Consider the following 5,586-nt stretch of genomic DNA (forward strand, 5'->3'; position numbering starts at 1 on the left):
ATATAATGTTTGTTTTTGGTTTTTTTGAGACAGGTTCTTACAGTGTAGTTCAGGTTGGCTTTAAACTCACTATGTAGCCCAGGCTGGCCTTGAACTCATGGTAATCCTGCTTCAGCCTCCTCCAGAGTGCTGGGATTATAGGCATGTGCCACCAAGCCCAGCTCAACAATATATTTTTTAGACAGGGTCACACTGTATAGTCCAAACTGGTCTGGACCTTGCAATCCTGTCTTACCCTCTCAAAAACTCTGTGGGGGATTATACGCCAGGTGCAGTGGCGCAATTTAAGGTCAGCCTGAACTACAGAGTGAGACCCTGTCTCAATAAAATAAATACCAGGATTCCAGGGCTGGGGGTATAGCTCAGCGGCACAGTGCCTTGCTTGGTAAGTGCAAGGTCCTGAGTTCGATTTCTGGTACAAAAAAACCAAACAAACCAGGATTCCAGTTGTATGAGCTCACTTCTTAAGTGCTACTGAAATTCTTTTGTCCTGTTACTTTCACCAGCAAAGGGCACAATCAAATGCTTTTGTAGAATCAAAATGTTCAGTAATTTGGGCTACAATGATCCAAACCTTGAATAATTTTAAATTTTTTTTATTGTTTTCAAATGTCTTTCAATTTTTTTTTTTTTTTTTTGCATTTTCAGTAAAAATATTGTCTAAATTTTATTTTTCAGGCCAAAGTTTCAAGAAATCAAAACTCTTTTCAATTGTATTCAGTGTTTGGATCAAATAAATAATTATAGTACATATGTAGAATTGGAATCAAGAATTACTAATTCTTGCCAGGCATGGTGGTGCATGCCTGTAATCCCAGCACTCGAAGGAAGAGGCAGGAGAATTGCTCCAAGTTCAAGGCCAGCCTGGGCTACAAAATGAGTTTAAGACCAGCCTAAACTGCATAGTAAGACCCTGTCTCAAAAAACCAGAAGCCAAGGTCAGGGATATAGTTTAGCAGCACAAGCACAGGTCCTGAGTTTGATTCCTGGTATAAAACAAAACAAAATAAAATGTTGCTGGGCGTTGTGGCACACTCCTGTAATCCCAGCACTCAGGAGGCTGAGGCAGGAGGATCCTTGCAAGTTCGAGACCAGCCTGGGCCACAAAGTGAGCTCAAAGCCAGCCTGAATTGCATAGCAAAACCCTGTCTCAAAAAGACCAAAAAAAAAATTAAAAAACAGAAAACAAAACAAAACAAAAAGAATTACTAATTCTTCAAAACCAAACAACAACAACAAAAAACAATAAGTACAGAAAGTGTTGGACTGCAAGATACTACAGCTGTACTTGGAGCCCTGGAGGGGACACAAACAGCACTTTTTTTTTTTTTTTTGGCTTTTTTTCCGGTATCAGGAATTGAACTCACGACCTCACACTTGCCAGGCAGGCTCTGTGCCACTGAGCTAAATCCCCAGCCCCTCAAACAGCACTTTCAAGGCTGGAGCAGGGTAGGAACACTCCCAGAAGTCTGGATCTAGGTCTGTCCTGCACCTGGTTGTTAGGGCCAGCAAGCCAAGAGTGGTTTTGTTTTGTTTTGGTTTTGGTACTGGGAATCAAACTCAGGACCTTGTGCTTGCCAGGCAGACACTGTGCCGCTGAGCTATATCCCTGGCCCTGGTTTGATATTTTAAAATGGTTGATAAAAATGTAATGAAGTAAAAAAAAAAAAAATTAAAAAAAAAATAATGATATGGGCCAGGAGTATAGCTCAATGGCATAAGTGCCTGCCTGGCAAGCATAAGGTCCTCAGTTCGATTCCCGGTACCAAAAAAAAAAAGAGAAAGAAAAAAAAAAATAATGATGAAAGGCCGGGCGTGGTGGCACACGCCTGTAATCCCAGCACTCAGGAGGCTGAGGCAGGAGGATCCTGGCGAGTTTGAGGCTAGCCTGGGCTACAAAGTGAGCTCCAGGCTAGCCTGAACTGCATAGTGAGACCCTGTCTCAAAAAGACAAAAAGACAAAAAAAAAAAAAAAAAATTAAAAAAAATCTAATGAAGTCTCAGTGGCAGCCCATGCCTATAATCCCAGTAGTCTGGGAGGCTGAAGCAAGAGGATCCCAAGTTTGAGTCTAACCTGGGCAACCAACTGAGACCCTGTTCAAAATAAAAAATTTCAAAAGGGCTGGGGATGTGGCTCACTGCAAAGCCCTTGGCTGAGTTCAATCTTCAGTACCGTAAAAGAAAAAAACAAAACTCATACATGTATACTTTGTGATCTGTTGATATTTAAATTTCAGTGTCATGAACAAAGTTTGACAGGAACACAACCGGGGCCATGTGTACTTAGCAACAGTCTGTGGCACTTTTGTGCTGCAGCAGGAAGAGAGGAGTTGCACCAGAGATGGTCTGGCCTGCAAAGCCCAGATACCGACCAGCTCTGCAGAGGACAGCTTGCTCATCCCCAAACCACAGCTAAAGAGCAGCTTCGTTTCGCGATAAAAGAGGCAGCAGCCAGTGGCTTGGGGGTGGGGGGTACAGAGATAGGGCAGAAAGATGGAGCCTGGGTCCTGGCCGCACAGGCTGCCTCACAGGAGGGTGGGTCCTCACACAGGGACTTTTAACTGAGGAATCCCAGGAGTTAGTCTGCTCCCTGATTTCCCCTCTCTGGGTTCAAACCCTCAGTCTCACTTAATTGCCTGGTCTGGCTTGGAGCTTGCAATCCTCTTCCTGAGCAGCTGGAATTTCAGGCACCTGGCTCCCTCATCCAGTCCTCTTTTCCTCTTCCCTCAGAGCTCTGTGGCACAGTTCTAGGAGATTCACGCAAGGCTCAGAAGAGTCTTGCACGCAGCCCCCGCCTGCAGCCTTCCTCCTCGGCCTCCCCCAGGTTGTTCCAGCCGTGTTCTGTGTGCAGAGAACTCTGTCTCATTTCTGCTTCCCCGCATGTCCCCATCCACTGGTGTGGCCAATGTTTCCGGGGAGCAGACAGCCGTGTCCCGTGATTTGAACCAGCCTGGGACATTTTTCTATCCACTCCTACCCGCCTTCCAACCTCAGCCCTGAAACACCCTCCTTTCAAGATTTTCCCCATCTCCCATGTCAAGGAGCCCCAAACCAGCCACGTGGGGCACACACCTGTTATCCCAGCACTCTGGGAGACTGAGGCAGGAGGATCTCAAGTTTGAGTCTAGCTTGGGAAACCTATAGAGACCCTGTCTTAAAAAATTAAAAAGGCCTGGGGATGCTGCTCAGTGCAATCCCCACTACTGGGGGGCCGGGGTGGGTGCTAGCTTTGCTGAGGTTAGCCCAGTTTCTCACTCTTGAGTTTGTGTTTTCCCTGGTACTGAGGACTAACCCCCGGCCTTTCACACTGAGCTGTATCCCCGCCCTTTCTGTTTTTGAGACACTCTTGCTAAATTGCCCAGGCTAGACTCAAAGTTGTAATCCTCCTGCTACAGCCTCGAGACTGCTGGGAGGCTGTGCCACTGTGATGCTGTGCAGTCCAGGCGTTGAACTCAAGACGCTGCCACCACCGCCACCACAACCTCCCAGGTGCTGAGACTCCAGGGGTGTGCCACCAGGCCTGCCTTCTCTCTTGTTGACAGACTTAGACTTTTAGGTACTTTCCTGAGACTTTCTACTTCCTGTTCAAAGAGGGAGTCTCTCTCACCTCTTACCTGCCTGTAACAAATAAACCCCTCTACACTAACTGCCCCACCCTGCTGCTTCCCAGCACTGAGTCTTGAATTTAGGGGTGTTGGGGAGGGAGAGTAACAGCGTCCGAACAATAACCTTCAGTAGCAAAATGCCCCTCACTCAGTTGACTTGGGGAGGGGAGTTGTTAAAATGAAGTCTCAGTCAGGCATGTAAGCTCTTGGGAGGGAGGCTGAGGCAGGAGGATTCCTGTGAGCTCAAGGCCAGCCAACCTGGCCTCAAAACAAAACAAAAAGTCTCTAATTATAAAACTAGGGATAAGGGAAGACCAAGAAATGAAAGATCTGGTTGGAGAGAATGTGGCAGAGAGAAGGACTCAACCCCTACATTTCTCTCTCCCCACCGCTTTTGATGTCTACCTGGGTCTCCTCCAGGTTCCTGAGTGAGGAGGGCTGAAGGCAGCGACACAGCCCTGGCCATAGCCCCGCTCCGGTGCCCTGCTGCCGTCTCCCCGCCGCAGAGGTTGGACGTGGGTGAGTGGATGGGCGGGAATGTTACTCTCACAGCCCCGCAGCTTACGGGGAGGCCGCGGGCACTGAACGCAGTCAGGAGGCTGCACTTCAGCCAGGCGGGTGGGTCTTCACCCCAAGAGGCTGGGAGCAGAGGAAGAGTCCTGACACAGCAGTACTTTTTCTTTTTTTGCAGCTGGGGACCACAGCCCAGGCCCTGTGTATCCTCAGCACACTCTACACCAGAGAACCATGAACCACACCCCAGCCACCCCCACCCCAGCTGGACCTGAGGCCTCACAGCCAGCACTGAGGAAGGCGGCGTCCTCGGCACGAGCTTCCTGGTGCAGGTCCAGCTGGTTCCTGGTAGCTGGGCGTGGTGGCGCGAGCTTATAATCTCAGCATTCAGGGAGGCTGAGGCAGAAGGGTCATAAGCTCAAGGCCAGACTGGCAATTTAGTGATTTACCGAGAACTTGCCTCAAAATTAAAACTTTTTTAAAGGGCTGGGAATTTAGCTCAGGCTAAAGGCTCTCGGTTCAATCTCCAGTACTGAAGGGGAAAAAGGAACTTAGTTCACATCACAACCCCACCCCCATCTCAACTTCGGGGGTCTGGTTCCTCCGCGCCCTTCCCTATTTCTGCCCCAGTTCACCAAAACCAGGGGCCCCTCCGCCTCAGCGCTCTGCCCTTTGGTAGCAGCTTCCTCTCTCGGCCCTTCGAGAGTTTCGGAGGTCAGCAAAGGTGTCTGGCCACCCTGCACCCCCGGAGGGGCCAGGAAGAGGGGTTGCTGGGGGTCAGCTTCCCCTCGCTGGGAACTTCCACGCTGACCCCGTACTGACCTCGGGGACAGGGAAGGTGTCTTTAGGGGTGCGCGGAACCCCAGCCGTTAAGTGTGGGGAAGAAAGAGGGCAAAGCTGTAGTTGGGAGCCCACCCAGCAGGCAGAGGCTGTGAAGGGGCAGGCGCTCCCAGAGAGGGGGCGCTGAGGCTGGGACCCTCAGGGCTGCGGCTGCACGCTCTCCCCTGTGATTGGCTCTCAGACGCAGGCGGCACTGCAAGCCTGCCCAGCAACAGCCGGGAGAGGGCGGGCCGGGCTGGGCCGCCGACTTCCCGCGCGGCCGGGGACGGCCTGCGGACAGCTGCTGCAGCCGGCCGCGCCTCCCACGGCCACCCCGCCGGCTCGCTCGGGCCGCCTCCGACTGCGACAGGTCCCCCGGAGGCCCGGGCGGCCCCGACGCCGCCTCTCGGGCTGGGCGGCTTGGAGGCTCCTGCCCTGTGCCCCTTCCTCACCCCGCCCTGGGCTGCGGTCATGTCGTTATCTTTCCCCTCCGTTCCCTCTGCGCGGTCTTCGCCGCTGTCCTCCCCAACGCCGCCGTCCTTCCCGCCCGTCCGCTGCAGCCCGCGCCAAGCTGCGTCCCAGAGCGCGCTGAGGTGGCGGCGGCGAAGAGCAGGGAGCTTCCCGCCAGGCGGCGGCTCAGGGATGCCGG

At 51.9% G+C, this 5,586-nt stretch overlaps 1 long non-coding RNA gene across 1 annotated transcript in view; it reads left to right on the top strand.

Annotated features, from left to right (window-relative positions):
* Window positions 1–4,542, top strand: part of LOC102010568 — a 6,145-nt gene extending 1,603 nt beyond the window's left edge. The window contains exons 2-4 of the long non-coding RNA XR_260042.2: window positions 3,396–3,556; window positions 4,026–4,124; window positions 4,297–4,542. This is a non-coding gene — a long non-coding RNA (uncharacterized LOC102010568). The remainder of the gene's footprint in view (window positions 1–3,395; window positions 3,557–4,025; window positions 4,125–4,296) is intronic.
* Window positions 4,543–5,586: the final 1,044 nt, after the last annotated feature.

The sequence above is a fragment of the Chinchilla lanigera genome, unplaced genomic scaffold (assembly GCF_000276665.1).
Source record: "Chinchilla lanigera isolate Chin_1 unplaced genomic scaffold, ChiLan1.0 scaffold00012, whole genome shotgun sequence".
In the NCBI taxonomy this organism is placed as follows: Eukaryota; Metazoa; Chordata; class Mammalia; order Rodentia; family Chinchillidae; genus Chinchilla; species Chinchilla lanigera.